This window comes from Lolium rigidum, chromosome 4, assembly GCF_022539505.1.
Source record: "Lolium rigidum isolate FL_2022 chromosome 4, APGP_CSIRO_Lrig_0.1, whole genome shotgun sequence".
Taxonomy (NCBI): Eukaryota; Viridiplantae; Streptophyta; class Magnoliopsida; order Poales; family Poaceae; genus Lolium; species Lolium rigidum.
In genome coordinates this window covers 59,797,759-59,809,983 of record NC_061511.1, presented here as the reverse complement: position 1 = coordinate 59,809,983, position 12,225 = coordinate 59,797,759, and the positions used below count along the sequence as shown (strand labels likewise).

Below are 12,225 nucleotides of genomic sequence, written 5' to 3'. Positions count from 1 at the left end.
TCGTGCTCACTTTTATTCCTCCACGGAATAATGTGGAGTTGTCCCGCTAGATGCATGTGTGGGCTCAAAACTCATGTCTTGTAGCTCTTGCTTTCGTGATGCCCCGTGCGTCCCATGGTGTGGTCGGTCGTGCGCAGATAGCCAAAACTTGCCGCCGTGCACGCCCTCCACACCGGCGAGATACACCGCCACTGTGCTAGATAGAATTGCTCGATGTGGCAGCTCTCTCTCTCTCTCTCCATCTCTCTCTCAAAGTACCACTACTTAAGCACCTTCGAGTGTACATGCCCTAACACAGTCAGTTGCATTCCTTGATTCAGTAGATACACAAGTCATTATCAGATTAGAAAAATGATTCCTTGGATGGGATCGCACGAACATGCTCAAGCGGTATTCTGACTAATCCTCTCAGATCGATTCTTCAGATCAGTTTCTTTACAATGCATGCAGGGTTGCAATTAAGCTCCTGCTCACATCTATGTTTGCATGCACACACCGGCATATTCACGGAGGCAGAAGGACAAGTACATTCGCAACCACGCATCCATACATGCTATTATCAGACAGCCCGGTGATGGGCGACGTGAATGGCCTTTTTACGGTTTGAAGTGCTTATAGACTGGCAATTAACCAGTAGCACCAGCACAGTTGAGACAATGCCACTAGTAGCTCTAATACTGACGGCAACAGACCTATATGAAAGCCCATCTGGTTACCCAAAGTTCAACCAAAAATCAGGGTGTCCGGATGCAGTGGCTACTGATACTCTCCCAACAAAAAACACAACAAATTCAGAAGGACCTTAGAAATTAATGATCGATGCTCCATCTGCGGAAACGACACTGAAAATGCTCACCATGCAATTGTCCTATGCGCTAAGGTTGTTGCTCTCAGGCATGAAATAAGCAAGAAGTGGAAGATCCTGAACGAGAAGGTGTGCAGGTTACGGGCACTGACTGGCTCCAGATTTTACTTGGCCAACTCGACGACGGTTGCAACTAGGGTCCTAAACGACTGACATATCGGTTGCCTTTTTGATCTCCTACAATTCGTCCATCCAACGATCAAATCCGACTCCGGCTCGTATCCATTGCTCTGCGCCCAGGCGTCCGGACGGCCTTATTGTCCCCTCCATCCATATGTGAACGAACCTGATCCCAAGCATATGCACAAGCGAGCATCTCGCTGCTGCGCTGCCAGCTCAAGTTTCCTCTCTTACTGTTAGTATATCATGTGCACTGAGAGAGGGAGAAGAGATGCTAAAAAGATTGCATATGAATACACGCTCTGCCTTTCTGGACTGCTACTACCTTCATGCGGCTCTCGATCGGCAGAGTAAAATCACAAGCTAACTGAACTAAATCTAGATATGTCGTGTATCGAGATACATGCCCACGTGCAAGGTCTGCAGAAAAAGGACGTAACATATTACATCGTAATATAGTTGCACGCTCGCGAACATAAGAATATAAGTCTGCATGCACCACTGTCTTGGCTCCGACCGTAAGGGCATCTCCAACGGACCGATGCATTTCGGACATCCAAAATATCGGCATGTATCCGTTTGCGTCGGTCCGAAGATGCCATGCGGCTTAGGACGACCGTTTGCGTCGGGGTATTCCCAGCGGTGCGGACGCATTTTTTTAGCACAAACAGCATCAAGGTCATTAATGGCGGTTTAACGTCTCGTCGAGGCCTGCCGCCGGCGATTACCGGTTCCCGCGCGACGACGGTCGTTTCCGGGCTTGCCCAACACATTGGCGCGTTTTGCCGGCGTTTCGCGAACGCGGGAAATGACCTGCGCGGCAACGCCGTTTCCCGCCCTCCCGTGGCTATATATGGTGGACACCGGTGGGGGTGACGGGCACACCTCAAGCTAAACCCTATCATCCATCCATGGCTGACCACAACCTTAGCTAGGATCCGGTTGTTCAGATGTGCCGCCAAGTCCACCCGAAGGAGGATGAGCAGCTAGCCGCCGACGCGTTTCAGGCCGAGCAGCCAGACCTGGAGGCGGCGGAGGCGGAGGTGGAGGTTGAGGAGGTGGAGGCGGCAAGGTGCGTGCTAGAGCGACAGCGCCTCTCGGCGGCCAGGGCGGAAATCGCCGACGCCAGGGCCAAGCTTGCCGACGCCAGGGCCAAGCTCGCAAATGCGCGGGCGGAGATGGCGGCCCCTCCGTTGCCGGTGGCCCCACCCATGGACGCCGTCATCCACGACATCGTCGACGATGACGACGTACCTAGCCGCTTCGAGTGCGCCGGCAACCTTGCTCGCGTCCTTCGATACCCTAGCTGGGGACGCCCTGCGCAGTCAGACTTGGGTAGCGGAGGAGGAAGCCCACAGCTATGCGGTCGCCATGGCTCGGGGGTACATGTGCTCCGACCTGGATTCGCTTGAGCAGTAGGGCCCTTCTCCCGCGCGGGTCGAGCAGGAGAACCGGGAGCTGGCGGACACCATCGCCTCCAGGGATGAAATGGCCAAGGCGGCGGCTAGGGACAGGCCCGCTACCGCACCCAGATGGCGGCGACGGAGGAGGAGGCAGAGGCGGCCCAGGCGGCCTAGGCGGAGGTGGCGGAGGCGGAGGCAACGGCCAAGAGAGTCTTGTGGGACTCCTCTATGGCCGAGGCCCTCAAACGCCATAGGCGGCAGGACAAGGTGCCCCATGTGCGGCGTGCACGGTGCAAGGAGTGCGTGAAGCGCTCGCGCTTCGACGACGGCACCGGCCTCGCCGGCGGCCAGTAGTAGGCAGCGCGACTGCGAGTAACCCCGACCGTGGTAGGCCGCGCGACGGCGAGTAGGTACAGTCGTTGTAGTTTTAGGTTAACTCGACTAACCATCTCTGTAAAGATGGTCCTTTTGGTCAATCAATAGTAATGAAGAAATATTTTGCTTACCTAGTCACTGCCTACCGGGCCCAAATGCAACCAACGCGGTTACTTTGTGCGACCGTGCAGCTTCCGTGGAGACGCAAACCTGCGGTTACTTTTCGTCGCCCCGCTGGAGCAGGACCCAAACACATTTTCGGTCTGTGCGGACGCAAACGGTCGTCAGCGTCCATTTGCGTCGCCCCATTGGAGATGCCCTAAGGCAATCCAACGTCAGTCAGCTTGGTCGGGGTATCCCTTCCATGATAGTGGCACCGTCCAGGATGCCGAGGTTGTTGTTGTTAAGCATGGGCAACACGAGTTCGACGAGGGAGAAGGTGTGCCCCGCAAGCTGCCAACAGTAGTCGATGAAGGGCAGCTTCACCATCTGGCGGAGCCAGCTCCCAGCGATCCTAGGCAACTGCCTAGGCTAAGCTAGGAAAGATCCAAGGAAATTCGACGCAAGCGTGAAGAAATTGTCAATAATATGAATGGGCAAACAACTCAGCAACTCATCGCCTTTTGTTCTTGCCCGGGTTGAATAATCTGGCTAGCTCAGCCAATGAACCTGAGTAGGTATTCTTGTTGCCGACGTGATAACTTGCCTACTTATGCTGGTGTTTGCGTCGACGTGTCCAGCTTCGCTCGCCGCACCCACTTCTACTCACAAACCCTAGTTGTCAATATCGTGGCTACATGTTCATACTAAAAACCACAGCAATGAGTTGGTACCAATACTTGACCTACATAACAGGGGCATCGACCTCACAAATTTTCCTCAGGGTCTCCCGGATGGGTTGGAGGACGTGTTTCCCCTGAGCGTGGAGCCATTCCATTTGTTGTCATTTTATGCTAGGAGCCATTTTAGCCACATGGGATTTAATTATTTTATGGTGAGGAATAATTTGACCATGTATTGGCCAATGTACCGTTCGGATACGAATTTAGAGCCGCCGGCAACACTGGAGTTCCCACGCGAACGATCATGGGCTACCGATCTCCAACATGCCCTAGGAATGACCCTGATGTTAATTACCAGAATGGAAAATGATAGCTAGATTATTCGATGATGGCGGTGGCATATTGCATGCATGCCTTAACACGGAGCATCGCCCACCCCCACCATATGAAATCGTGGATGACCTCCAGTAATTGCACGAAGTTTGATGTAGTACATTGTGTGTCATGATTTTATACGGTCAAGGTAATTTGGTCCCGCATCAAGCAAGGAAGACCCCCACGACCCTCGAAGATGTCTTGATAGTCAAAAAGGCAATTCATTAAGACATGAAGTAGGGGTAGGGTGTGCGTGTGTGCGTTCATAGGGGTGAGTGTATGCGCGTGTATGTGAGCGCCTGCGTTTGTACTGTGTTTCTCAAAAAAAAAAAAGGTTCACATGCATCTTGCTCGTCTCGTCAAACAACTCTCTAGGTACTCCGAAGTTCCCTCGCTTCTCCGAACTGTATACACATCTCAAAAGAAATTAGCAAATCGATTAAACAAACTAGTATAGGTTGACATGAGCTTAGACTAGCTTCTTTCCGTAGCTGGTGTATCCTGGTACAAGTGTGTGCATCTCTTGGAAAGCAAGGCTAGCTCCACTTCATGCAAATGAATTGTAGCTCGCGCTGGATGAAGACATGAAACCCCCGGACTGAACCTAATTTTCATCTCTTGGAGAGCCACGGCTTAAATTGCAGGGTATGCAGTTTGGAAGAGTGCAAGTTATTGTCTTCCAGGTTATTCAGAGTAGAAGTAGGAGTGGGAGTTCTACACAACGGGTGTGTTGTGTTGCTGGAGTTGTTGGATCTTTCTGTTCGCAGCTAGATCCAATCTTGTATTTGTAACTCTACCTTCTATAAAATTGAGGTACGCGGAGAACCAATCTAAGGTTGGGTGGTTAGTAAGGTGGTTGTATCCCCAACCCACTAGAGTTCAAACCCCAGGTTTGACATCTGTGTGTCTCATAAAGGGACATATTCATTTAGCCCAGGTTTGACATCTGTGTGTCTCATAAAGGGAAATATTCATTTAGTGGGAGATGATAAGCGTCTGCGTTTGTACTGTGTTTCTCAAAAAAAATTAAGGTACTCGTTTGTGTACTCCTGGAAAAAAAATCCTTGACTTTTTAGAGCGCATGTAGATCGATCGTTTGCTGAGTGCGGCAGATTTTTTTTTTTTTTGAAACGGAGGCAAAAGCTTTGCCTCATCCATTCATTAAGCAGAAGGTGTCCGGTTTTTAAGGAGAAAACCAGGTGAAAACCAACAACAACAGTGCCAAAGCACACCCACAGCCACACACACCCCGCCACAAGGGGCACACCTAGCCACCCTGGCTACCCACAAAAGCTACAGAAGAAGCTCAAGTTGGCCTATGCCAAACGAGATGGCCCTTCGAGGAGAGACCGGCAGCTCCGATTCTGAAGACGAGCCTCGAAGTGGGGATGCGCAAGACCCGCGCGCCGAATAGGACCTTCACTAGACCGCCCATCGAAGGTCATCGTACACCGTCCAAAGGCGGCTTCGACTTCACAGCGATAGGAGACCATCACGAAGACATTCGGACACGCCGGAACGGAGCCGGCTAACACGGTCTTGGCGCCACCAGACCTTGTTCGTCACCATTGTCGTTGCCTCACAAGTCTCCCCCCCGGAACACCCGCATACGAAGCCATCGCCTCGATAAAAAGCACCACCTCCGTCTTCCGCAAGTCCCTCAGTCGATGCCGGCTCCAAGAACGAGGCCCCAAGAGGTGAGTGACGCAAGACGCCACCCTCGTCCGATCCCCGGCGGGATCTGAGGTTTCCCCCGGAGTTCTTCCCAAATGGAGGATCATGCAACAACCTCAACGACATCTCCAAGAAGGTAGCAGCGCCACAAGCACCACCGTCGTCTGTCCCGGCCGGGAAACGGGAGCAAGGCATTAGCCCGGTGTTGCACTGCAACCACCACCAGAAGAAGGACCAACTGAACCACCTCTGCCAAACCATGCCCGACGCTCGCCAGCCCCATGCGCCCGACGAGTATGTCGCAGCCACCTGTAGGACTGAGCGCCGGGGCCCAGAACCACACCACAGCGGGCCACCCCATAGCCTGCCATGGAACACAGATGACCTCACCGAAGAGGCCGCCACCGCCCGGAGCCGCTGCTCCGGCATCCGGGAACCACATCGGACCGTAGTCCGACGAGCTCCCCCTCCACGCGCACGGCAGGTCAGGCTCGAGGGTGCCGGAACCACCAGATCATGTCGCAGCAGGGAGCCCCGCAGCAACCCACGACGACGCAGCATGGCAACTTGGTCGCGGCCGCGCGCAAAGCGACAGCCCACGAAGTCCAGATCGGGCCCGAGCGGGCCCGCATGGCTGCCGCCGGATCTGAGGCCGCCATAGCACCCGTCATGCCGCCGGCTTCCCGCCCGTCCCGCCGCGACGTGGTCTTCCCCTCCGCCTCCGAGAACTCCACGGCGCCATGCGCCGGCGCGTCGCCTCGCCGGCTCCACCCAGATGCATCCAGCCGCCGGGGGTTCCCCATCCCCCGAGCGAGCAACTCCCGGCCGGAGAAGAGACATGGCCTGCCGCCGCCGGCTCCGCGCGGGCTTAGTGCGGCAGATTAGATTCAACTGTAGAGGAGAAAAAAAAAAATACATTCACTTCACACCAACACCGCGTGCTCACCTGGCCGCAAAATCACTTCACACCAACACAAGCTCTCAACTTGTGTTTATATATGTTAGCTGATCGATGGATCGAGTTAAAACGAGCTAATCACTTCCTCCGCGTTCACGAACTTCTCCTCGTGCGCACGTACAAAGAAGCTCTCAACATCTTTTTGTTTCAATGCGGCAAGCGAGCTAATTAATCACTTGCCCCGCGCGCGTTCGCAGAGTTATTGGATGCGCACGAGAAATTGTTTTTCCAAGCTCAAATAATAAAGTGCATAGAGGAAGAAAAGAAAAGGATGCAAATAAAAACCCCCAAGCATTGCACTCTCCAGTGTCCACTCTCCACCGGAAGGTACGAGCTCGATCTGGTTTGGAGAAACACCTGGACGTTAATGCAACGCGAGAAAAAAACTGCACTTTCGGAGGGCGAACGAACTTTTTTGTTAATCACTTGATGTGCACGACCGATAGCTAAAAATTGTTATTCTACAGTGAATTAAAACAGGGTGCGGCAGCGAGAAATCACTTTCCGAAGCTTTGCATGTTCAGGAGTCCAAGCAGAAGCTATAAATTTCAACGAGGGAGAAGAGAAAGGATGTGAATTAAAACGGGGCGTGTTGCGTGCAACAAACTCTGTAGCCAGGCCACAAAGCACTGCACTTTCCACCGGAGGGTACGAGCTGCATATGCTCGCTTAGTTTCTGTCGATGGGACCAACAGGCAGACTTCAGGCAATACCGTTCATGCATGCAAATCAATCGATCGGGCAGGTATTGTGTCACTTGTAATATCAAAAGAAAAGACCTTCAAAAAGGTTTAAATTGTATTCCAAATTTTGCTATCACCCTTCTGTAGTTGTGACAATTTGAACACAGCAATATGAGTATAAGAAATGAAAATACACACAGCACTAGTACTTGTCAATCAAAACAGATGTAACACTCCAGAAATCCACAACAGATCAATAGTCCAGATTACAAATCCAAATCAACAGTTCTAGATGCCATTACTTCGCATGCAGTCCAATACAGCATTCAATTTTCGGTTTCAGGAACAGCGACTAGTAGGACTTGTTCTTCGAAACCTTTAGTAGTGCATCAGGCATCTCCCTCATATGCTCCCAGGCTTCCAAACTTTGCAGCAACCAAATGTAAGAATGTAGTAGCCATTGCAAATTACAAGTACATTAAAAACAAGAAACCTGAGTACACATTAAAATAGCTCTGACTATAACCACCAAGACAACATTTAAAATCAAGATTACTCAATGCATGCTTTTAGCAGGACAATCAAATCAATGTTCACAGGACATATCTTTCATGTGCCAAAGAAAGATAAATAAATATAAGAGCTGGGATAAGAGTTTCTATGTCAAAAACTGTGTTGTCCCTCTCTACCATCATTGTCTTCGACTCTCTACTAGACACTTCAATGACACGATAAAATTAAAGCTCGCACATGAAAAACATAAAATTCTTAAGTACTTCTGTTTGAAAATACAAAGCATCAAACGATAATTCTAATAAAACTACTATGCATTCAAAGACATTTTACTGCTGTGAAAATGCCACTGCCTGAACTCTAGTATTTTCAAATGAAAGATTTGCCAAAGGGCAAGTTGAAACAAGTAAAGCTCTGGCGAAAATTATGCAGACTCAGCACTAAACATTTCAAATTTGTGGCCAATGCAACGCATTTTGTACTTATGCACCACCGGAGTGGTTTGATTTAATTATACAACAATTCCAACACATTCTGCAGCCCGTTCATGACAACAGACACAAGGTGCTGACAGAAGTGCTACCTTCCTTCCTTGAAGAGAGCCAAGTTTTGCAGTGCCCACTACAGCACACAAGCAGAGTGCAGGCCCACCAACTTCAAGAAGCTTTTGATAATCTGTAGCACAATATAGATGATCATATATTAAGAATACAACGTCAGATCAAAGCTTTTCGTACATATGCACAAGCGAGTTTTAATTTGTTTTTGCAAATAATTCATGTCACAGCCCCTCAACTTTCTTCCGTGATACATTTAATTAGTGTCTCGCATGCAAAAGCAACTTGTATCTATTCACTGTCAACTCAAAGCTGATTATTCTCCCCAAACCCATGTGAATGCATAGGTTTGCTGTTGTGAAAAATATTCTATGATGACAGCAGAAACAGAGGAAGCATAAGCATAGAGAAGACATACAATGCAAGCAGCGATGCTGGGCCTTCAAGCAGAAGCGTGATCCCTTTGACGGTGGCAGACATAGACTGCAATGGCAGGGTAGCACTCCTCGTCCTTGAGCATTTTGCTGTAGTTCACATCCTGGATCGAGTCATACATATATTTTTACACAACAATAAATATGATAGCATGTTCTACAAAACCTGTTGTGACGTAGAATGCGCGAAAGCAACTTGTATCTATAGTCCAAAAGAAAGGAATACCAGTAAAGAAAAAATTAAAACACTACATGCTTTAGCCGTAGCATCTCCTCTGCAAGAAAAATGGAAGTTGTTTCACAGTGGTTGCATTTCAAAGACATTTTAGCTCTTAGAAAATACCACAACCTGAACTGTACTATGTTCAACTGAATTTTTGCCAAAGTGCATGTTGAAACAAGCAAAACTCCAGCAAAAATCATGCAGACTCGGTACTAAACATTTTGAATATGTGGTCACAACAAAGCTTTTAGTACTTATGCACCACCAGAGTGGTTCGATTTAATTAAGCAACAATACCAACGAATTATTCAGTCCATTCATTACAACTAACACAGGGTGGTGACAGAAGTGATACCTTCCTTGAAGACAAGGCCGGTCAGGTTAGAGAGAAATTGAAGCATGATTAGATGGGAAAGTGGCCCAATTTAATTGTATTAGATGTAGGTGCAGCAGTAAAGTAAATGGATGTAGAAGTCGTCCTGGATGAAGAAAGGGTGTATGCAGGACATTTAAAAAAACGAAGCAGCAGTGCTCCTCCTTGTTTGAACAGTCGGTGCAGCAAAGCTATTGATTGGATTCGATTTGATTCGAATCGAATCGAATCGAATCGTTCTAGTGGTGAGGGTTGGGTGAGAGTGGAGAGGTTTTCTCACCGGCGCTGCGGAGGGCCTGGCATGTCGTCGTGGAGCTGGGCATGTCCATGTGGAGTTGCCCATCCTCCCCTTGTACGAGATCTGGTGGGGGGAATGAGAGTACAAGGAAAGTGCGTGAGCAATTGAAGGAAGAGGCGTGCTTTTTAGGAGGAGGAGGTAGGAGAGGTAGTGACCGGAGGTGAGTGACGGCGTGGATCCTCTGGCGGTAGAAGTGAATCCCTCCATGGCGTGCGGGGACCTCTTGGAGACGGCCGGCCAGGAGAGGCCTTGGCCGGTGCATCGACCGGCGAGGCCCCGCCGGATCCATTGCCGTAAGACGAGCAGGGGAAGCGGCGTGGAGGAGGGAATGGGAATCTGGCGGGCGGCGGGAGGCGAGGTTGAGTGGGGGTCTGGCGGCGCGGGGAGAATGTGCGAGGTGAGGCCGTTGAGTGGCGGCTGGATGGCGATCGGGGGATTGGTAGTTGGCGGAGAGGCGAGACGCGAGTATTGCCCGTCGGATGCGTTGGACGCCCGCCCGCCCGCCCGCGGATGGGTGAGATGGCAATGCGGGTACGACGCTCCATCGCGGATTTAATTTAATTACTTATGCAAAGAATTATAGCACTGATGTTCTGTTCGCTTTTCTCCAGCTCATCTTTATCTCTGCCGGAAGCTACGTATGGAGTATGATTGTATAAGCATACATCAGAAGTGGCTCATGTTGTTGTCACATATATAATTCTTGCGTGTCCTTTTCATCATCTCAGCTAGCAAGCGCTATGGGTTTAGATTCCATTTTGCAACTATATATGTAGCCGTGCATGCATCTCACGGTGATCGTGATCGTGCACACTGTTCCGTCGACCACCATTATGGACTACGGTCCACGACCACGCATGCCTAGGAACCGAGGCATATCCGGTGGTGGTGGTGGCGGCGGCAGCGACATCACGGTGCACGTGGAGCTGCTGGCGCGCAGCCTGATGCGCAAGCAGGAGGGCGCGGCGGCGGATGAGCAGCACCGGGCCACCGCGAGCAGCCACCGGCTGTCCCGCGTCCCCGTCCACCTCCGCGACAACAACGCCAACGATTACACGCCGGGGTTCGTCGCCATCGGCCCGCTCCACAACCGCGAGGACCGGCGCCTCCGCCCCGCCGAGCGGCTCAAGGTGGCGTACCTCAACGGCCTCATCTCTCGCGGTCACCCGGACCCGGCGCATCACCTCACCGTCATCCAGGACTACGTCCGCATCGTGGCTGCCCGCGAGCAGGAGGCCCGGGCAATGTACGTCGGCCGAGGAGCTCGCCGACATCGCCGCCGACGACTTCATCCAGATGATGGTGCTCGACGGCTGCTTCATCATCGAGCACCTCATCAACGTCGCCACCGGGCGCGATGAGCCGTCGCTGCACGCGACGCCCTTCGGCCCCGCGCAGCTCTCCGTGGACCTCGTCCTCGCCGAGAACCAGATCCCGTTCTTCGTCCTCGTCGACCTCATTACAGCCAGCAGGCTGCCGGAGTTCGAGGCCACCGGTTACCCCCCACCGGTGCTCCTCGTGAAGCTCGTGCTGTTCTACCTCGCCGGCGAGAAGGGCCGCGACATGAGTGACGACGCGCTGCCCGCGGCAGACGGCGTCTCCCACATTCTACACCTGCTCTACGAGATGGTCACCGCGGCGCGGACGCGGTGGGAGCCGCCCCCGCGCACCATCCAGGACGGCGCGGTGATGGAGATGGCGCAGGAGGCGGCGCGACTGCTGCGCCGCATCCCGCTGCTTCTGTTCGTGCCGCTGCTGTACCCGATCCTCCCCGAGGACAAGAAGTGGAGCGCGAGCTACGGGAAGGAGGACGTGCCGTCGGCGAGCGACCTGAAGCGGATGGGCGTGCAGTTCAAGAAGGCGCGCGGCGGGTCCGGGAGCAAGCCGGTGGTGGGCATCGCGTCGGTGCTTGGCCCCGTGCCGTTCGCCGTGAAGCTGACGCAGCACGAGGACCGGCTGCACCTTCCCCAGCTCCGTCTCGAGTTCCGCACGGCGCCGCTGCTGCTGAACCTCATGGCGTTCGAGCAGTCGTCCTCCTCATCGTCGGCTGCAACGACGACGACAACTACTACGGTGGCGCCGACGGTCGTGTCGGCGTACGCGTCATTCATGGCGAAGATGCTGCAGTCGGCGGAGGACGCCGGGGTGCTGTCGGCGGCGGAGGTGGTGCAGCAGCACGGCGGCGCGGGCAACGAGAGCAAGGAGGAGGTGGCCAGGTTCTTCAGGAAGATGGGCGCCGCCAGCGAGGCAGCCGGCGGCGAGCTGCTGCTCGAGAAGAGCTACCTGGGGCGGCTGCTCGAGAAGCTGCGGGAGCGCAGCCGGCACCCGCTCTACGTCATGTGGGCCGACGTGCAGCGCAACTACTTCACGCTGCCGTGGGCCGTCGTCGTCGAGTTCGTCGCCGTCGTCACCTTTGTCTCCAGCATGGTCCAGACCTACACCTCCGTCAAGTACCACGGCTGACACTCACCCCTTGCGCATTCTACCTCACCACCGCATCTCACTTATTCGAAGGAATTTGCATATTTTTCGTACATAAATATAATTTATTTGATTTGACATGGTTTTATTTTTGGAAATGTCATCTATACG

General features: G+C 52.5%; 1 pseudogene; it reads left to right on the top strand.

Moving 5' to 3' along the window:
- Positions 1-10,415: 10,415 nt before the first annotated feature.
- On the top strand, positions 10,416-12,096 carry LOC124647136 (annotated as a pseudogene).
- Positions 12,097-12,225: the final 129 nt, after the last annotated feature.